Raw genomic sequence first — 23621 nt, forward strand, 5'->3', positions numbered from 1 at the left:
TAATCTGATGTGAGAACTTGGTCTAGGTCAATTTCGCTAATATGTTGTAGTACTCAGAAATCCTGATTTAAAAATTTAATAGACCAGGTCTCTATATATATATATATATATATTATATATATATATATATATACATGAATGCATGTATGTTCGTATGTATATTCGGGTGATGCTTATTTGTCAGCTCCATTTTTTGAGCCTGATTTCTTAAAATGGTTCCATATCAGAACAATATAACCTATGAAAAAAAAATTCAATCCGATAATATTAAATTATGCTCCAAGCAATCAAATATGTATCAAAATATTATGACGACCTACTTAAGTAATTTAATGGGGTAGTAACTAGTATGTCCACCTGCAACTTTCAGGAAGATCAATTGATTGGATACATCGACAGATATTGTTACTTAAACTACATTCCCATCCATGAGGATATACTCCATTAAACGTGAAGATACTTATTCAATGGAATATTTAACATATTTGAATCCAGAAAATCATACAATTTGTAATGCTTACAATAATATACGTTTTAGCAGCATATACTACCTTTCTACTAGTTGCTCTCCTTAACTTGTAACTATGTCAGTTAACTCTATTGTTTAATTTTAATTCCAGGTATGCCAGCTTTATCCTGACTTAAGAACGGTCCATTGGTTGCTTTACCTTAATAAATTTATTATGCTAGCTGGTATACGTCACTAATACGATAAGCCAGGAAGATGCTTTGGTAGTATTGACCCGAAGTGAGGTTCTCAACCCAGGAAGACCTAGCGATGAGAAAGCCAAATCGCTGTTGTCAGCATTGTGTTTAGAGGTAACAAATGTCATTGATTGCCTTATGTCATTCAATCGAAGCCCTAGGTTACAACCCGACCATTAACTAGCTGCTTTGGCTGACTAGGAGAAACTACACGATGGCTGATGAGAAGATCGTGATCGAATGAAAACGTCCACTATTTTTTATGAAATTTTACGATTCCCCTTTATTAGTAGAGTTTAACGTACTCGGTATTCAGAGATGATAGCACTTCGGACTTCCAGAAGTCATGTATATCTCCCAGTATCGGGTAACTTAATACAATGCACTTATTTCTATATTGCGAATTATTTTATTTTTTATGCAAAGAATAAAAAAGATAGAAAATGGCTCACATAAGCAAATGCTTGTGTGTGAGCCTGATTCTCGTGTTTTATTTATTTTCTAATCGTAACATATGAGGTTTATTCTTACTTTTAGCTAACAATAGTTTTTTTAATCACTTTTTAATTCTTTTAACCACTATAAAATTAACCTTTTATATGTTTTGAAATTACTCTCATCTTTGATTCAGAGTGGGAGTTCATTATAGATCTTCGGAGCTCTGTAATATGTTTGGTATTGAGTTATAGATTTACTCGTTGCTCTAATTTCTAAATTTTTGTTTGTTACATTTCTGGTTATATACGTATGTTTTATTACTTCCCATTTGTTTCTGTTCTTTTTAACATATATTAATACCTTTTGCAAATATAATTTAGAAGTGGTAATACTGAGAATTGGTCATAGAGTCTATCTAGTCTACTTTCAAGTCCCTTTTTTAAACATATTCTTACAATATTATTTTGCTGAACAATCAGAGGTTTTAAATGAGTAGGGTAAGCAGCACCCCAAATTAATATACAGTTCGTAATATTTTTATGCTTACAATGTTTCGTAAATGAACAAATTTATATAATAATTTTCTTAGTATTGTGGCGATATGTGTAATGTGAGAAGACCATTTTAGATGCTTATCAATAAATATACCTAAGTATTTTACTTTATTTTCACTAATAAGAGGACTACAGTTACATTTTTCAGTATTTTGACAATAATACAATTTTAGTGACATGTTTTCTGGCTGTCCTGTTAAAGTTGGTGAAAACGTTATATACCTGGTTTTTTCAGCATTTAATACTAACTGATGATTATCAAGCCATTGTTTTACTTTCTTCATTTCTGCTTCAGTTTTTTGAATACATCTATCCATGTTTTACCAGTAAATATAAGTGAGGTGTCATCAGCAAATGATTGTATATGCCCGTCCATTTTTAAATTACACAAATCACTTATATAAATTAAAAATAATATTGGGCCTAATAGAGTTCCTTGAGGGACTCCTTGTTTTACATATAAATAATTGCTTTGAAAATTACCTATTTGGAGGGCCTGTTTTCTCTTTCAAATAACTGTTAAACCAAGATAGCGATATACCCTTTATTCCACATCTTTCTAGTTTATTTAAGAGAATTTTGTGTGATATTGTGTCGAATGCTTTAGCTAGGTCTAGGAAAACTGCAATTACTTTTTCAGCTTTATCAACATTTTTACAAACAATCTCTGTTAAATTGTATACCGAATCTGATGTACTTTTACCTTTTTGAAATTCATATTGATTTGAAGAAAAGAATTTATTTTGTTCAAGAAAATTAACTAATCTTCTTTTCATACATTTTTCTAACAGTTACTGAGGATTGATATAGGTCTATAATTATTAGGATCAGCCTTTGAGCCTTTTTTTATATATAGGTTTTATTACAGCAGTCTTAAAATCATCAGGAAATACACCTGTTTCTACGCTTAGGTTAAAGATACACTGCAAAGGTTTTAATATATTTGATTTCGTATGTTTCAATATACTTGCTGATAATCCGTCTATACCAGAGGTTGTTTTTGGTGATAATTCATTTATGAAGCGTTCAATTTCCTGTTCAGTGATTGGAGCGAAGAATATAGAGTTTACTACTTTAGTTTGGGAATTCAAATTCAAATTTATTTTATCATCAATCTCTTTGTTAACTATTTTTTTTTTTTTTGGCCAACACTGGAAAAATGCTCATTAAAACTTTCAACTATTAACATTGGATCACGTTCAAACGTTACTAGACCATTTTTAGTGTTTAGTTCATTTATTTCTACATACTTTTTGTCATTTTTATCTATAATATCTGTTATTGCCTTCCATAATTTACTAACATTGTTTTACATAATGTAATTTGTTTTCTATAGTAGTCATTTTTAACTTCTTTTATTAATTGTGTAAGTTTATTTCTATACGTTCTGTAATATTCCTTAAATTCTAAATCGTTTTGTTTTTTATTACTAAACGACTTAATCTATCTCTTTCTCTTACAGAGTTGACTAATCCTTTTGTTATCCATGGTTTTATTTTACGATATTTACTACTTACTTTTTTATTTTTATTGTTAATACGTGAATTACTTATACAATTTTCATTTTTTGAATGAAATTCGAAGTTGCAGTATTAACACAATTACTATGTATTACCAGATTCCAGTTACATTTTTTCAATTTTTCATTTAATAAAGTTTAATCTATAATTGTTGTTTCATATGATATTTTTCCCTGTTTTGCATTGTAATGGGAACATTTATACTAGTGAGAAAGTGGTCAGTTATACTTGTTTGCAATACAGTATATATATATATATATATATAGTTTTCGTGCTAGAAGCTGTCAAAGACTGATTTATGAGCACAATGATGGAACACACAAAAAAAATCAATTTCAGATTTATTCCCACTCCTTCCCGAATTGGGATTTATTAACTACGTTAGAAAAATATAATATACATTCACTTCAGTGAATTTGATCTAAAGGATTTCTGGGTACTTTATTAAATTTTAAAAGGAGTTGACGATATAATAAAATTATTTCCGTTGTCTGTAGAACATTGCTAAGAAGTGGGTTATTTAATCTATGCATATCCCACGAACGTGTTTCCATTTTATTCTCTTTTTATACTAGATTTCTAATTATTGGAATGAACCAGCTTTTGTTCTATCCAGAAGCTCCATTGAAGGGTATAATTTAATTTTTCTCATTCTTTTTTTCTCTATTGGCATATTATTTCGTACTTCTCTTTAACTTGTGTTCGCTGAATAATTAAAATTTAATTAAGAAACATCTAATATTATCTTTAATTTAATGTTAGTCTCACATTCTAGCTCAGAAATAAGAATACTAAAGAGAAACAACCTTTTATTACAATTAAATTCAACAATATGCATTTCTTTGAGTCTAACAATTGTATTGTGGTTTATTGCCTCTTCTGAAACACTAAATTTTTTAAAAAATAAAGTACATTATGTGAGTTTTACCCTTGTTGCTATTTCCTTAAACTGTTGCGTGGGGTTTTTGGTTCGATCCCCGTCCAAGTAAGTTTGTGGTGGATAATATTGTGTCCGTGGGTTTTCTCGGGCTACTCCTATTTCCACTCACTTTCTTCATTTTACCATTCCTTTTATCATCATTCACTTGCCTTAATCATCGTCTCCCTTAGCCTAAGAGAACATAATCGTGAGACGTTAAACTCAAAGATTTCATTTCATTTTTTTTCATTTCCTTAAAGTCCAATCAGACTTTAATAGTGACCTCTTTTGATGTATCTGAGCCACGGACAAACAAAACAAAACAAAGGATTAAAATACTCTTCTCAATACACTTTTCAAATTTGCATTTTCGTAAGTCTTCAACTACATCAAAACATCACTCCATAGCAAGGGCGCCCATCAGCGGGGGAAAGGTGGGGCGCTGGCCCCCCATAAGAGGAAATTGTACTTGGGAATATCGAAAACCCAATAGAATTTTTACATTAGTTACAGCAAAATTTGAAATTATATTTGAAACGTCGCTTATGCTTGCCCCCTCCTTGGAAACCACAACATGGGCGCCCTTGCTCCATAGTCAAAGAAAATAGTATATATATAGTACTCTATACAAAGGGCTATCTTAGACATTAGGTTCTTTAAAATGAGCGGAATGTTCGAGGGTTGATTTATTAATTCGTGCCCTTGATTTTCAGGATTTTTTTTTTGTCAGCTATCAGTGATGACGGCAGTGCTGTAGAATATACCAAATTGAAGTTATCAGTAATGTGTAGCACTATTTGTGACTTAGCTGAGGCTTATAAACTTCTGTTTTTCATTGTCGGAAGTGTAAAGTATCAAGTTCCTTTCTTTTTCTTAAAAAAAGTTATGAAAATGTATAAGATTTTGCTTCGGAGAGGAGGATTCAGATCAGTGGCCACTTCCCTTGCTGGAATGGAAGAGGGAGCCACATTGACTCAGTGATAGCTCACTCACCGCTGTGACGAGGAGTCTTTTGTTCAATCCCTGGTCACTCGAGTTTGTAATGGATAGACCCTAATATTGTGTTCGAGGGTTTTCTCTATTTTCTCTCACTTTCTGATTCCAAAAATTATTTCACAATCATTTACTTTTATTAACCGTCTGTTTCCTTTAGCCTACAGTGTTCAATAGTCGGTAGTAAGATTACAAATTTTATTCCGTTTTGTAATGCGGTCTCTTCTTATATACTACAGGTATAAGAATGAAACCGTCGTTATGTGGGAAGAATGCATCCTTCGCGCACATCCACACAATATTGCGTCCTGGTGCAATTAAAAGAGAATTGCAATGAAAAGATGCTTCCTTCTGTTGATTACAACGCACTAAAGAGATTTGGATTCTCATCAATGTTCACCAACGAACAGAGTTTCTTTCTCTTTTGAACATAAAATAATATATTAAGATGGATTTTTCCTAAGCTGCCTTGTATAGTTGGGACACAAGTGTATATATGGAACCGGGAAGCGTTTACATACGGCTTTCCGACATGCGAATAATCTGGTTTTTAAAATACTAAGTGAGATTAAAAATCCTGACCGCAAGTTTTCAAAATCAAAATCTCAAAAGCTTTTGTAATTTCAAAATTAAATAGAATCGGTACTATTATCAGTTGACACCGAAGACACTGTTTTATCGAAAACGTTCAACTGTTTCCCGTTAAAATTTAAAGTAACTCATTAATCACAATAGATTCACTAAAAATTCCTTCGCGCTAATACTGCATCAGATGGAATGTGATTACTGACAATTGTTTTACTGAAGAGGGTAGGAATATAGGTTAGTGTGGAAATCAAACATTTGGTTTTCCTGTTTTATAAAATATTAGGACATTTTATAGTTTATCATCCTGTTTGGAACTCCATTGGTCCTCCATTGAAGTTTTTGGATCCTTGAAGTCCATATGAAGTTCTATTACATGAATTTTCTCTTCAGAAATTCTGTTCCCTTGGCGGAAGTTGCATATTTGTGAAATGATTCCAATATCCTATTGCAATGAGGGAAAGGGAATAAAGCCTATATATACTGTAAGTGTTTGAATTGCACTGTACATATATTTTCTGCTTTTTCTATTTCTCACAGACACTAAGAACGTCTTGTACGCATTTCACTGTTGGATTTTATCCACTTAATACAAATATTTATTAAGGGCATATTTCTTTCCTTCTTTTTTCCTAAGAACTCTAAAATTTAGATTCAATTTCTACATTTAATATTTGAAATTTGAATAACACCAAATACTATTTCAATAATACTGAATATTAATTATATTTTAGCTTTATTTAAAACGAATATGCTCAAATAAACAAAACAAAAACATATATTGCTTAATATTGATTTTTTCCTGCTTTCAAAAGTTCATGAAGTCCTATTTCGGTCATGACTGTTTTATTTCCTTATTTGTTCAACTTTTTCCTCAAAATATGTTCATTCAATAAATGATTAAATATATAATTGAATATAGAAAACACAATAAAGTTAAACAAGAGAAGCTAACTAATTGAAATATTAAAGCGTTATCTAACATTGGAAATATTATAATGTTGTTTCTGTATGTTATTGCACATTAGGTTTATGAAATGAGTTTTGGGATGAACATGCAAATTAATTGGGGGGAGAATGTTTTGTGTAAACTTTAACTAGCAAACTTGCGTAAATAACAATAAAAAATCATTTCCCAAATCCTCGCTAACGGAAAATTATCAAAAAATTCCTCGTTGAAAATATATAAAAATTATTGGAGCAAAGGTTCTATTTACTCAACTTAATCGTTCGTTTGTCCTGATACTCTTCCAAGATACCAGAACCACTTTTAATCCAATTTGATATAGTGATTCAAGAGCACGCACTGATCCGATCGGACACAATATTGAGAAATAATAACCGAAAAACGGGATACCAATAGACTTAACCTTGGAAAAGCATTTGGCGCGCGAATTCTCATTGTCAACAATGGAAAAGAGAATTTGCAGCGTTAGAAATAGGGCGAAGCTCTTCGTTTTGTTCTGTGAATACAATTTTTGAAAACCACTACGATTTTCGCTGATATGGCAAATTCGACTATTTGTATGTGGTGTTCATTCACGAAAACATTTGATGTACTAAAACGAACTATATGAATAATCAATAAAGGTAAGTCGCTTCACTTCAAATTTGCAATTATTATTTACGTAGTCATCTTCTCAATACATAACTGGTGGATACCTCAAATTTCAAATCGTTTTATATGCTGAATTATGCATCTGCAAATGTTATCTCAACTCGTATATAACATCTTATCAATGAATGTTCAATTCACTGGAAATTCGTAGAAATTAAAAAATGTGATCCAAAGAAGATACGAGTCATTAGTAAATAAATACCTTGATAAAATGTCAATTAATCCAATTATTCTAGAATAAAATATTTATTAATCATTTACCATACTCAAAATCTATATCTGTCCAATAAATTATTTATAATATACAAGTAGTCGATGAGATATTTACAGATGACACACTATTCTTTTTTAATCTTAATGGTCTGCAAAATAAATTCAAAGCGTTGACGTCAGAAAAAGATTAGTGATCTTACATAAACAGTATTTAGAAGATATAGTCGTCGTGTGTATTCTTCTCTCGTCAAATTCAATTACCATACTAGTTGTACTAGAATATAAATTCTCATTCACATGTGTATACGCAATGCATGGTAAGAAATACGTAAGAAAGTGTAAAATACGCGTCTCCACGTGTTAAATATTATCATTTCTACAACATATGAGATGTGATAAAAAAAAATACGGTGATTACTTTTATTAAAACAAACTAACAACTTTACATAGAATTTGATCTAATCTCCTTCAAAATATTCTCCTTGGCTAGCAATGTACTTATCCCAACGTTGAATCCATGACTGGAAGCATTTCTGGAAGGATTCTTTTGGAAGGACGTTCACTTGCTCTGTCGTGACCTTCTCAATGTCGGGAACGCTGTCAAAATGGGAAGAGTCAGAAGTCGCATAGTGCAAAATCTGGCGAGTAAGGCAGATGTGGACATTAAGAATATTTTTCGGCCAAAAACTCGCGGATCAAAGTTAATGTGCAACACGGTGCGTTCTCGTGATGAAGGAGGCAGTCATTTTCCCAATTAATCGGCTGTTAAAATGCTTTTCACGAATCCGTACGAGATGTTTAGTTCTTCAGAAAGCTCTCCTATAGTCATTCGCCTGTTTCAACGGATCATTTCTACCATTTTGTGCACGTTTTCATCTGTTTTGACGTCAGAGGACGCCCCGATTGTTGCTCGATTTCAACCGACTCCTTAACACTTTTTAATATCTTATATCATTTGTAAATGTCCTCAATACCACCGCTTCGTTGCCATACACTGATTTTTAACATTTTGGGAACATCTTTGGTTCCTTTGTGCGGTTTGAAAAAAAATTTAATGTTCACGTGCGACAGACAATCTTAATAGTCTTCACTGTTCTTCTTCTAGAAGCCAACTAGAGTCATAATTCGTTCAAACTCGAAATTGATTATCCCAAAGTTTCAGGCTATCGGGCCTACTCGTTGAAATGGATGAAACTTTGCTAGTGTAACGGTTAGAGATCTAAATCTCTATTCCGTAGTTAAAAAAAAGAAAGGTCTCTCGAGAGTCCGGATAATTTGGTTTAGTTTCCTACCCTGTAGTGCTTTCAGCTACTGTCGAGAGGAAGCTTGTATCGTTCTCCGTATGCTTGGTTGTCAGCGCCAACGGTCATTTTCGGAACTACTCGTTCTACGTTTGAAAGCTCGGGGTTGGGCTAAATATAATAGTTCGGAATGGGTAAGGTGCAACATCACCTAATAAGTGAAGTAAAAATCGGCGGAGAAAATGTCTTGACAAGTTTGAAATTTTCTAAGTATAATTAATCGTGAAGTTATTACCAGAATTGTTATATAGAGTAAATCCTTATATGAAAATTAATATATATATATGTCTTCGTATCGTGAAGTGTGTTTGAGTAAGAATAAGGATTTCGACGTAAGTTTCATTACTCTTGACCATTTTGATTGTGATCAACATGTGATAATCGGTCATTTAAGGTGGTGTATTTCGTTGTTGAATTTTGGAAGATCTCCTATTATTCAATGTATACAGTAAATTGGTAAGTGCTTTATATATTTCTCATTTAAGGTTAATATTTTTGTATATATTTTGAAGTTTGTTGTAATTCAATTTCTATCAGTTGTATCAAAATTCACTTGCTTAGATTTTGTATTCAACTCTATTTGACCATATATAAATCATACAGTAAGAATTACCTTCTTTTCTTATGACACAATTAATTACTATACAAACCTTAGTTGCCGCATTTGTATTAGGCATTTTTAAATTTAGATGAGAAATTATTTACTTTTTCGATATGATATAGAATTCACTTCATTTTTGCAATAATAACACTAAAAATAATTACCCCCGATTTAGCAGAGCTAGATTCCTATTCTGAACAATTATCCTGAATTAAAGGACCTGAAGCTAATATTCTATTCTATGCAACTGCACTTTTGTTTAGATTTTTTTTATTTTCTAATGTGCGTTACACAGTTAAATTCCAAACTGTTATCTTTCCTTACAAGCACCAAAGTTTCGGATAGACCTTGTATATGTGCTATAAGAGTAGTTTTCTCAAATGTATTTAAGAGAATGATCGTAAGGATAAATGATATTAGCAATCAGTGTCCTTGTTAAGCTAGAGCAGTCAGAAGGTCAGTTAGTAGGTGTTTCTATTTGTATATGTACATACAAGAGATATATTTTAAATTACGTATACTTCAAGTTAAGAAGTTAGTGTCTAAGCAAGTGAACAATACTAAAAGTACGTTCTACATCTTAGTTTTGTTGTTGTCAAGTACGCATCGAATCCGAAAGTTGTGCCTTATTAATTGTAATCCTTCTGATAGCAGGAGTATATATATATATATATATATATATATATATATATATATATATATATATATATAACTCAATAAAATGTACAGGAGTTTTTCCGGTAATAGTGGCTTGTGGTTACACGGGTTTTACAATGGTGACCATGGCCTCTTTATTAGGAGTCATAGACCACGAATAGAAAGTAACAGTTCGAGTGAATTGTTAACTCCCGATCCTTTCTTGCATACCTATAGCGATTCTTGGTTAGTTACGTCTGGTAGCTGTATGGTTACCGGTGAGATTATATCAGAAAGTATATAGACTCAAATTTTATTTAGTACCTGAACTTAAACCTATATTTTTGATAGGCATAAACGAATTGAAAATGTTAAAGGCGCGAGTAGATATTGGAAACAATCAGTTATATCTTGGAATGGAAAAAGTGAATATACCTTTACGGTATGAGTGTAAAGAAAACTCGTCTTCGGGCAATTCACATGACATTGATAGTGTTTCTCAAAGTGCGGAACAAGTAACATTCAGTGACTGTGTTAACATTTAAAGTATATTTTTGAATTCTGAGTTAATGAATATTCAAGATAAATATGTGTGTTTAGGGAAGGAAGATGATGTAAGGGGCACCGTTAAGGTAGGTTCCTCTGAGTGCACCCCTACGAGGGAGATGGAGCCGAATGGACAGCAGATACATCTTGCATCCAGAGATCTTCAATCCTCAAATCCCTTTAATAAAGATATTCCTCATCCCTCTAATCTTTATTATGGTCGCGTTGATAGGTCTATGGAGCACAGGGTTGCCACATCAGATAGAGAATCACGAGTGTCTCATATAAAGAAGAAGATCTTGCGTACTCATGATGGGATCAGTGGTCCATCACATCTCCACATCAATAGTGATCTAACTTCATCAGTGGCCCATCCAGCATCCAACCATCAACAGATGAGAGGACAGCATCCTTAATTAGATGAACCGAGAACATCCTCTAGTAGTTGGGTGTTACCTTCTCCAAGTGGACATAGTGATCATCAATCAATGGGATGCACAGGTCTATGGGAGAGAAGAGATGCTACATCTGGAGTTACAGTCCAGAGTGACAGTAGTGTTGCCAGTTCTATAGTGAATACAACATTAGTTGAGAATGGTACCAACAATATTCGGACTTCTTTTATTCATCGAACTTCTTCGAAGGTTGGGGACTTAGACCATACCTTAAGTTCGATACACAGTGTTGCCAGTCTTAATCCTTTTCTTAGTGTCAATGAAAATCCACGTCTACATTTGGAACTTAAACAATCCAGAGATGTGAATGAACATAAGTTAACATCCGAACATGATGTTCTCCCATCATGTTCAAAGAGTAACAGTGTTGCCATCTTCGTGCAAGAAAACACCAGTGATAATGATTCAAGAGAAGAACATAAAACTTCTTTGTGTAATAAAAATCTGATAGACTTTAATCAACCTTCTGCTACTCGAAAGTGTAGTGTTGCAAATTCTAAATATTTGAAGAATTCTTTATTAGATTATGATGGTGATTTGGAACTTCAACCTCTTATCAAACATGTGTCTTTTTCGAACTCAGTATCGTGTATTGACAATAATAATGATCCATTTACTTTAAATCTTCATCATCCGAGATTCCAATCTAGGTCCAATGAAAATGGATGTCTCGATCCTAGAAATGATAGCAGGACTAGTGGGGGAAATGGTGAAGCGGTTTTCCATGATGGTGCCAGTCCAGTCCAAGGTTCCAGTCAGCTATTTGGAAGTCAGAAAATATGGATGGAGCCTAAGTCAAGCAGTGTTCCCGGTAGTCCAGCCAAGCTGAACTTAGGTACTTCGGCCAGTACAAATGATTCTGAGTGTTCATCCCAAATGTTCCAGATCCTGGAGAACGATGACCGACAACCAGCTATGACAGTGGATCCAATTCTCCTAGAACAAGATCCTAGTTTGGATGAATATATAAAAAAGTTAAGTATAAAATATCCTAGTGTATTTTGTAATAGAGTAGGAGAAGTTCCTAATTTTCAATATAATATTCAACTTAAAGATTATAAATCAATTAGACATAAGGCATATCCAATGTCCAGGGTTGCACAAAGAGAGTTAGACAAAATATTAGATTCACTATTGGAACAAAATATTATTCAACCTAGTTCAAGTGAGTATGCTTTCCCATACTTTTTAGTGGGAAATAGGGATGGTTCTAAGAGGTTAGTTGTCAACTATACTGATCTGAATAAAGAACTAATAGTCAATACTCAATATACACCACGTATTGAAGATGTCTTAGCAGAATTATCAGAAGGTGTTGGGCTATCTAGAATAGATATAAAGAAAGCTTATCACACTATAAGATTAGCTCCAGACTCATATAAATATACTGTATTCCTCACGCATAGAGGATTATTTGAGTTTAAGTATGTTCCATTTGGCATTGCCTCTGGATCTTTTCTAGAATAGTAAATTGATAACAGATATTTTGTATCCTCTGAAAGATCTAGGAGTAAGTTGGTATGCAGATGATGTAGTAATTGCCAGTTCCGATATTCCTTCACATATGAAAACATTAGATTTAGTCTTGAGTAAACTTGCTCAGAGTGGATTAACGTTGTCAGTAGATAAGTGCTGTTTCTTTCAACGACGAATTTCTTATTTAGGTCAAATAATAGAAAATGGTAAAATGTATTTAGATCCAGCTCGATTAGAAGTAATAAGGAAACTACCAAGACCTAAAAATAGGCGCGCTGTGATCGCCTTGTGTAGTTTTGCTTAATATTATAGTAGGTATATACCAGATTTTAAAGAAATTTTAGAGCCGATTAGTCATCTACGTTCTCCTAAGGTTCCCTTTGAGTGGAAAGAAGAACAAGATGTAGCTCTTAAGAGATTGAAAGAATGTTTTGAAAGTCATGTAATATTGAAATTACCGGGTCTAAATAAGCCTTTCGTTATCTCAAGTGATGCCTCAAGTCATTCAATAGGAGGCGCTATCTCACAATTAGATGCTGCAAATAGATTAGTTCATGTAAGTTTTTATTTTCGGAAGCTTAAAAAGTATGATGTAAACAAGCCAATCTTTGTTCTTGACCTCATTGCAGCTTTAGATACCATGGAACGTTTTCGTACATTTTTACATCAACCCATTGAGTTGAGAATCGATAATTTGAGTCTAGCTTATGCTGTTAGAAACTTGAAGAGAGTTAAGAGATATGGTAGTTTATTATATAGGCTTTTTGAATTTAACTTTACAGTTAAGAGTGTACCTTCGTCCTTAAATGTACCTGCAGATTTCTTATCACGTTTACACAATATAGAAGATTTCGAAGATTTTAATGAAGACCCCTCATTAGATGAAGAAGTCATTAACTTATTTATGGTTAATATGTGGAATATGCCTTATGCACAACTTTCTATTAAGGATCATCAACAAAAGGATCCCGAATTGAGGCCTATAATTGCTAGGTTGAAAAATAGAGAAGAGGTTCAGGGATATAAACTTGTAAAGGATATCCTATGCAAGCGTACTAAAGCTTTGAAGTACCCTTACAAGATTTGTTTGCCCAGGAGTTTATCAAGAAACATCATTGAATTCTACCACTCTTATATTCTTCCTGGGGCGCACTTGGGTTTTTCCAAATGTGCTTCTAAGATCTGTGCGAGATATACGTGGCCAGAAATGATAGCAGAAATTCGAGATTATGTGACTTCTTGTATTGAGTGCCAGAAGTCCAAAAATAAGAATACTAAACCTATGGGACAGTTGGTATCAACCTATGAGAGGTTTCCAAACAGAAGATGGTCCTGTGATGTCATTGGACCACTCGTACAGTCCAGTTCGGGCCGATTGTGTTTAATTGTTGTAGATTCTTTTACAAAAAAATTTTCTAAGAACCTTTAGAACTTTATCTAGCCAAGTTATTATAAATAAACTATACAAGTTGATGTGTCGTCATGGATTTATCCACGCCCTATGCCATGAAAATCACTCTGTGTTTGTATCAGCAAGATTCCAGGATTTCTTGTATACAAACGGTATCAGGGATATTAGAATCGCCCCGTACCACAGTGGAAGTAACGCAAGTGAACGTTACATACGAGTTGTCAAGGACTCCTTGAAAACATACTTTGCAACGAAGCAAAATCATTGGGACAAAGGCATTCATGAAATTGAATTTTCTCTGAATACATCTGTCCACTCAGAACATAAACACAGTCCGATGGAATTAGTATATACATATCCAGTGTTTGATCCACTAGATGTGAAATGGAATGTTGATTCACTTGAAGTACGACACAGGGATCCAGATATCTAGTTGAATGCCTTGCGGAATATGGAACGAGCATGGCTGCGTAGAAAGAAGTTATACGACAAAAACAGAGTAGTGTCATCATATCGAGTGGGAGATAAATTATTAATTAAGTCACAATTCCAATCTTCCCTTGCAGATAAGGTTACTAAAAGCTTATGTCATCGCTGTTATTAAGTTATTAACGAAAAATACCGTCCAGGTACAAAATGATTCGGACGAGCGTGATATTAGGAAATGTCACGTCTCTTTAACAAAGAAATTTAGGGTACCACGATCATAGAGGTGTTTTTGCAAATCTGTAAATTGTTATACTGAGATAATGTAAAATTGATGGTATCAGTAGATATTTCTATAAAAATACATCCTAATTTCATAGTTCATTTTTACATATGTATATAGTCAAATCATTGATACCATTTCTAGTATAAATGTTATTTCTTTGTATTGTTCCGGAACTCAGTCATTAGGTATTATAATATGATTGTTATCATTTGTATGTTTCTAACTTGTAAAAATTTAAATTAATGTGTACACATATACTAAAGTAGTTTTATTTTTAGGAATAACAAAGATCTTAATGTAAATTGGAAGATGTAAAGTCGCTGGTTCGACTATTCCATATTTATGTATTTCGCCTCATTATGTGGATGTTATGGAATGAATGAGCTCATCACGATCATAATTTATCATCTAGTCATTGAGAAAATTGGAAATATCTGAAGAAATCTACCATCAATATAACTATTAATACTCACACATATATAGATTTGAAATAATGGAAAGAATTAAAATTGTCTTCTGTTAATAAGGCAAATGTATATGCTTATATTTGAAGTTATATATGGTGATAAAATTCTATATATTTATATTCCATATTATTCAGCTTCTTATTTATTGTAAAATAGGAGATCAATATATATATGTATGTATGTGTACAACAGATTTTGTATAATTTTGGATATGTAGTTTGGTTATGTACATATAATTTATGAATGTATATTGTTGTCATACAATAGAGTATTATTATTTTACGTAGTTATTTGGGAATTTTCTTTAGTTCTATTCTGTTTAAGTTTTGCATTTAATTTTATTTAATTTCCTTTGGTTTTCTTATTTGGGTTAGTATATAGTAGTTAATAGTAATTAACAATTATTCGACAACAATATAACTTCATAATATCATTTAGCTTACAGGTTGTTATACATTAATGACATTACACTTAAGAACTAGATTATTATTATAAAAAATATTGCATTTTTTTAAAAATGGACGAAGGGATGTGTATAACGGTTAGAGATCTAAATCTCTATTCCGTAGTTAAGAAAAAGGAAAGGTCTCTCGAGAGTCCGGATAATTTGGTTTAGTTTCCTACCCTGTAGTGCTTTCAGCTACTGTCGAGAGGAAGCTTGTATCGTTCTCCGTATGCTTGGTTGTCAGCGCCAACGGTCATTTTTGGAACTACTCGTTCTACGTTTGAAAGCTCGGGGTTGGGCTAAATATAATAGTTCGGAATGGGTAAGGTGCAACATCACCTAATAAGTGAAGTAAAAATCGGCGGAGAAAATGTCTTGACAAGTTTGAAATTTTCCAAGTATAATTTATCGTGAAGTTATTACCAGAATTGTTATATAGAATAAATCCTTATATGAAAGTTAATATATATAAGGATTTATACATATACGTAATATATATACGTAAGTTTCATTACTCTTGACCATTTTGATTGTGATCAACATGTGATAATCGGTCATTTAAGGTGGTGTATTTCGTTGTTGAATTTTGGAAGATCTATTATTCAATGTATACAGTAAATTGGTAAGTGCTTTATATATTTCTCATTTAAGGTTAATATTTTTGTATATTTTTTTAATTTTAATTTTAATTTATTTATTGTCAACAGGCTATAGCCCAATTACAGTGTTGTAAATTACGCAATTACATGTTCGTAACTCTTGATAACATAACTTGAGTTCACAACTCTTGATAACTCATGATAATGGCATTCCGAAATTTCTTAGGCGACATATCACACATATCAAATTCATTGTTATTTGTACACATTCTATTATACAATGCTGTTGTCCTCCAGATTGGTGATTTCATCATTATATTAGTTCTTGATTTTCTGCAGTAATAAAGACCGGTGTTTCTACGTACTTTTAATGTGGGGACATGAAAATTCAATAAAGAAACTAAATCAGGACAATCCAAAATATTTTGCGTTACTTTTTGAATGAATAATAAGTCCATCATATGTCGCCTTTGTTCTAGTGTAGGAAGATTAAAGTTAGCAAGTATGGTTTTACAGCTGTCAAATGTAGGATAAATGTGAGTTTCTTTATATGTTAGAAATTTAAAAAATTTTGTTTGTATTCTTTCTAATTGCTTGCGATGTTTTATGTGAGTCGGATTCCAAATAGTAGAGGCATACTCTAACTTTGAGCGAACATATGCATTGTACAACTTCTGTAATGTTGAACAGTTCTTAAATTCTTTTCCCGTTCTAATTATGAATCCTAATAGCTTGAATGCTTCGCTTGTTATATTTACAATATGATTGTCAAACGTTAACTTAGAATCAAACGTAACACCCAGATCTTTAACTGATTCATGCCTATTTACTATATATTTATTAATTTCATAATTAAAGTGACGAGGTGATTTGCTCCTAGTGAATGATAATACTTTGCACTTGCTTTCATTGACCCCAAGTTGATTCGAAGAGCACCAGTTACCAATATGATCTAGACCTTGCTGCAGCTTTATGTTGTCGTCCGCAGAATTGATTTTAGCATATATTTTTAGATCATCGGCATATAGTAATTTTTCATGGTCTGGAATACAGTCAGGTAAATCATTAATAAACAAGAGAAATAATAATGGTCCTAAATTTGAACCCTGAGGGACCCCTGAGGATGCAATATATTCATTAGATTTGTATGCATTAAAAAGAACGGATTGTTTACGATTAGATAGGTATGATGAGAAGAATTTAATCAGGGACGGAGAAAAGTGGAAAAGCTTTAATTTTTCTAGTAATATGTTATGATTAACTTTATCAAAAGCTTTTTCAAAGTCAATATAAATCACATCTACTTGGCTGCCTACATCTAATGAATTCGCTATAAAATCTGTAATAATTGCAAGATTTGTTATTGTGGATCTTTGTGAAATAAAGCCATGTTGTTTAATTGAGATAACCGGTTTGACGTGATTAAAGATTCGTCGATACAAGATATGCTCAAATACTTTGGCAAAAGCACGTAATATTGCTATGGGTCGAAAGTTGGTAATATCTTGACTATTGTTGGACTTCGGAATTGGACAAATTAAAGCTGTTTTCCATTTGTCTGGAAAAGTGCTTGTTCTTAGTGATAAATTGAATGCAATTAATAGGGGATATTTAAATATATCAGCGCAACCCTTCACAATGTAGGAGGGAAGTCCGTCAGAACCAACTGCCGTTTTGGACTTAAGGTTCTTAATAGCCATTTCTATTTCATTCAAATCTATCTGGTAAATATTTAGTGCTCCTATGCTACCATATATGTTATCTCCCAGATCTATGTTGGGATCAATTATCGTTTCTGAAGAGGAAACATAGACTGATCTAAAATACTTCGCAAAAGTATTGGCTATTTCCTCGTTACTACACAGATTATGACCCTGAAACTTTAATGATTTGGACGGTAGATGTCTTTTCCTATTTTTAATAAAATTCCACAATTCACTTGAATTCTTAGTAATAATATTTTCAGTATTATGTAAGAATGTTTCATAGGCTAATTTGATGTCATTTTTAACTTCTTTTCTCAAACGAGCAAATTCCATGTAATAGGAGGTACTATTGCTAGTTTTTAGTTGAAATTTCCTACGATAACTTACCTTAGTCTTCAATTTATTAATTATGTCTTTAGTGAACCAGCACGGAAATTTCGAGGCAGAGTTTTTCCTGCGAGGGGCGCAAGTATCGAATATTTCATAGATAATATCATATAGCCTACTCACTAGGTCATTAACATTATTGTATTCCCTTAGGCATTCCCAATCGGCACACATTAAACTAGTATACAATTTCATAAAATTTGCTTTTCTAAAATTGTAGCCAAAAATGTTAGAATTATGACCTACTTTTGAACGACTTTCATGATGCACATTTATTACTATAGCGGGATGATGTTGGTCTTCTGGCACTAATGGGAGAAATTCCCTGATAATTTCAACAGATTCTAGTGTAGGTAAAACTAGATCTAGAGTTCGGTTATTATTGTTTTGTATGTGGTTAAAAGATTTCATATCATAAAAAACCATGAAATTATGTAAATTTTGACATTTTACGGTACTATTTTCCAGATTAAATTCATTGTTTTCTATTTCTCTTATGTTAAAATCACCAACCAGGAGAACAGAACAGCCTTGGGGACACTTACTTTCAATACGTTCAAAAAAAATATTATACACATCTATACTTGAATTTGGTTGAAAATAAACTACACATATAAAAATTGTTTTACCCCCAGTCGTGATTTTGACAATAACACAATCAAATTCATCATCATAGCTGTCTATTATACTGAGATTGTATTTCTGCAAAGCTGCCACAAGAACTCCACCCCCCCTAGATTTGCCTAGTTTATCAACATTGCGATCCTGACGCGCCACAGTATATCTATTATCAAATAGTTCCGCATCATAATGCTTTTCATTTATCCATGTCTCTGTTATTGTAATAATGTCATAATCATGCGACAGAACATTGCAGAAAAAAATGTTGGCTTTACCACGCAAACTATTTGCATTTTGATAATAGACTCGTAAAGCAGTCCTTGTTCTAGTGTCACCACTGTTTTCACATACCACTTGATTGTACACTTCACTGTTTTGAGAGAAAGAAGACTTACCCACAGCCAATTCATTTTCTTCACTTTCCTTCCTCTGTCAATCCCTATATCTGGCTGGTTGGCTCAAGGTCGCGCGGGTTGGTTTCTTCTGTTGTCTCTACTCACTTCTTGCTTGATCCTCCTCAAATTTCTTTAAATTAAATCTCCCCGTTTTCAGATGCTGAAGATGTCCTCATTTCAAGAATAATCTTTGTCTTATAATCGCAGCTCAGTGTCGCAGTCAGCTCCTCTAAATGACCAAACATCAATTACGTTAGACTGTCTTCTTTGTTGATTACTGAAACGTGATAAATTTGATTATGCTTTTCCATCCGATGGGCTTCAAGTATACTTACGGACGTCGCAATTTGGGAATTTTTTACTCTGCACGATAGGAATTTAGAAATTGCAAAGTTACCAAGTCTAGTGGCGTTGTCATTACTTCCCTTGGGGTAGACTTTCGTTCCCTATAATCTGTTTAAAAATATCTTGCCTTTCTAATGGAATTCCCTAATATGATTTCGCGGGAGTTGGTCAAATCACGTTCTACTTCTTCTTAAAAATATACCTTTGTATCGTCGCTATCTTTTGCCGTGGTACGTAAAATTTAGAACAATAATATCGCACAACTGATCCTGAAAAGTAATAAAAGAGAATTTATCATTCAATTGCAACAAGTCTAGTTGCTGATATTATTCATGTTTACAAAAATGTAATTGCCGTAAAATCTGACATGCGGCGATCGGTGCAGATAGGAAACCAGTTTCCTTCGCGTAGCCTTAAGCTTCAGGACGAATACCGAAATCTCAGTCTCAACTTGAGGAACGTTTTGAGAAATTTTCCTTATTGAGGAAGGTCTATATAACCTGAGTTGACGATGGAAATAATGAAAAATTAGACTAATGATTGTCTCTTCATAAGGCCTTAATATCTCCTCTAGCCTTACATGAAAAGTTTTTAACAAACTAACAGTTCGTGTGTAACCCCATCAAATGAGTCGCTACCTCATTGGATTTTACCCAGGAGACCCATGTTGGAATTGCGGTAGATCGAATTTTTAACATGCTTCAATTGAAATTTCTGAATAGAGACGAAAATTTAAAAACTAATTTCCTTCAATTGTTCCAGTTTTAATATTTTCACTTCTAAATCATGTCTGATCAGTAATTTTTTCTTCCCCCATGCAATATGTAGTGAACTATACATTATACACACAACGAGTTATAATATCATTGATATATGGCACTCAATGGATAATACGCTCCAAACAAATATGATGGAGAAACTTTTAGAGTATCAGCTCACAGAGAAACCCTGTTTCATTGCTCCACAAGATTATCCCTTACAAACCTAGAAAGAAAATATTTTGCTTATTTTTATTTCAAGTACTTATTTTTGACAAATACATCTTAAATTGATAGTGATGTGTTTCTTGAAGTTTCCTCCAAAGTGGGGAGGGAAAACCACGATGAAATTTTGATGGTTTGGACTTAACTACTTCTAATTCTGATACTCATTAGGTGAGGGTTGGGACTTACAATGCTTTTTATTGGTACTAAAGATTGTACCTTCTTGTTTTCTCATAACCATATAATTAGAACACAGTAAGAAAGTACATAGCAATAACAATGTTGGAATTCTTACATTACTTGTTTAAAAGAAACAGTTTTCGTCCTTGTTAAGACACAAATGCACATCACATTTTCATATACTTTGTTCAGGATCGTGACGTGTATCTCTTAAGTCTGTTTCATCTTGGAGCTTTAATTTTGTCCACTATAATCCAGTGTTTATACACGTCAAATTTCTTGTTTCGTGATGGCAGTGCTTTAGGTGTCTATTCTTAACTATTTTTGATAGCTCTTCGGCATTTTCTGGTTCTTCGAAGTGATTAGGCGAGCGCTTTCGAGTTGGTCCATCGAGGATGTACTCTGAAATAGAGAGACTGAATTCTAGGAGATCAAGCTGAAGTAGTAGGTCAGAGTCTTGACGGTACTCGAACCATGAGTAAATTATTGTCAAGTAAAAACAATTAAAAATCATTTTAAGAGTCCGCTTCTTGGTTTTAATCCATGCCCGAAAATATTCCAGCATTTGATCATGAAGTTCTAACAGCAGAACAACGAATACTAACATATCCGTTATTCTGACTACCCCATCTTCGGACATCTTCAATGAGGTTGAAGCCAGTGCTAACCGAAACAATCATAATGGATTTCCTGTCCTTCTACTGTAGTAGAGTTATTTTGTTATCGTCTCGTGTGAACTCTTCGAAGTCTCCTCTTTTCATGTCTTGTTCGTTAGGAAGTTTTATATTTCTACAATCTGAATTATTCTTGGGAATTCTCTTAAGTTGAAGTGTTCCAGTTCGATTTATCAGCCTATCACGTAGCCATTCAAGGAGAGGAATCGATGTAAAACATACGTTGAAATAGACAAAACTTTCTTCAGGCAAGGTCTTGACCAGTATTAAGATCACCGCTGGACTATAGCCTAGAGTGGTATCTGGATAAAGTGTACTGGACCATTAATGGATTTCGAAGCCTAGTACTATTTGGGTATCGTTTAGTACTAGCACCCACTTTTCTGTGGGTTACTAATAATTGTCCAAATAGAGCTTTAAATTATTAAGCAAAGTTCATAATATTCACTGAATAACATCTTGCAACATTTAATGTAACAACGCATACAATAAAAACATGAAATAGAACGGCAATCGTAATGTTTACAAAAGTTTCAAAATTAATTGCTGGATACCTTCTAGCTAGCAGCATCTTTCAACAAAAAGAATTCAGTGTGGCAAAAACGTAAACAAATGAAATTGGTACGCAGCAATTATCGTTATGTAAGCCCTCACGATCGTTCGAGATCGGGCCAAAATTTCCTAAGCCGCATACGTGTAATTCAACTATTGTGAATATACCCTCTCAGAAGTGAGTGCCTGGTCTGAAAGGTTTATGAACTCCAGTTGGCTGCTTTAAATATTACGTGAAAGTTGGGTTGCATCTTTTTAGGCCTTTGTGCCACTATCAAAAGTGCTGGATATGACGTAACGGACTGATAGCAGTCAAGGGAATTTCTTTCTGGTGGGTGGTGACTGTGCAACTTCTCCAAGTGCCTAACATAACTGCCATAGCTTTGGAACTAAGGTATATCCAAAAATGATTTTTTACACTTTTGGCAGATTATATAGGTCTGCAAAAATAAAACACCCCTAAGCTGTCTCGGTGTAGTTAACTGATTTGTATGTGCTGGGGTGCGCTGAATCCAGGAATGACAACCGTTTTGTCCTGGGACGTCTGGGTTTGGAACAAACGGGTGGTCATTGTTGAATACAAATATGAACATAAGTATGCGACTTAGAGAAACACCATTAACAGCGTAACACAAATTAATCTACAGAAAACGCACACACATGAAGACAAACAAGTAATACCACCTTCAATCAGATTGCTTGTGAAATCGTCTTTTTTAAAGGTCAAACTTCGTTTGGAGCTTGTCGTGTTGTAGGTGGCTGCCGGAAGATCCCTAAACAACATCCAGCAGTAGTCTGCCATCATCGTAACACTGCAGTTCCTCTGATACCGTTATTCCTTTTCTTTGATATATTAATGGAAACGCTCCCCCTGCTATTCACTCACTGCTCCCACATTGTCAGGAAAGTAGTCAAGGTGGGAGTTGAGAAAATGGACTTTTAATCTCATGGAGCAACCAACCTTTCGGAAAGCGTGCAAAATTTTCCGCACCATTTTCTTGTACTGCGGGTCCTTTCGGTTTCCCACCGCATTAAAGACAACCTAAGGCTCTTTTTGATTTGGAGTCATTGAACTGATGAAGTCTTTGTCGGACATGACTTTTCTAATATCAGGGCCAACAAAAACCCGCGTACTTGTAGTAATTGAGCAACAGTGTAGCCAGACCTACTTACCAACATTTTACAAATCTAAAATGTAATCTTACTAAAATCGTTTTATGAACAGATTTATTGTTCTTGTTTTTTCTCTGTAATCTCGTACTCTGATTCATGACACATTACGATAGGTGTCAGTGATCCCCATCCAGACCAATATACATGCATTTTCATGTTTCGGGGAGCACAATTGTATTTAATCTTCCATGTTCATTTTTATTTTCGTGTGATGCATTTGCAATTTAGCGATTTCCAGCTACCTGTTTGATCACGTTACATTTCGATTGTGGTTGCAGACCTGTATTATAGATGGCTGTCTTGTTCTTTGTATAAATTTTATTATAAATTTTCACATCTGTTTAGCTACATCTAACTAATATTTACGATTTAGATATGAAGTTATTCTGAATCCAGATTTTAACAGTTGTT

The 23621-nt window shown here is 33.4% G+C and overlaps 1 protein-coding gene across 1 annotated transcript in view; it reads right to left on the reverse strand.

Annotated features, from left to right (window-relative positions):
- Nucleotides 1–23621, reverse strand: part of LOC145662944 (uncharacterized) — a gene marked incomplete in the record, with an annotated part of 1119390 nt that overhangs the window by 555721 nt on the left and 540048 nt on the right.

Source organism: Thermobia domestica, chromosome 10 (assembly GCF_964235325.1).
Source record: "Thermobia domestica chromosome 10, izTheDome1.hap1.1, whole genome shotgun sequence".
In the NCBI taxonomy this organism is placed as follows: Eukaryota; Metazoa; Arthropoda; class Insecta; order Zygentoma; family Lepismatidae; genus Thermobia; species Thermobia domestica.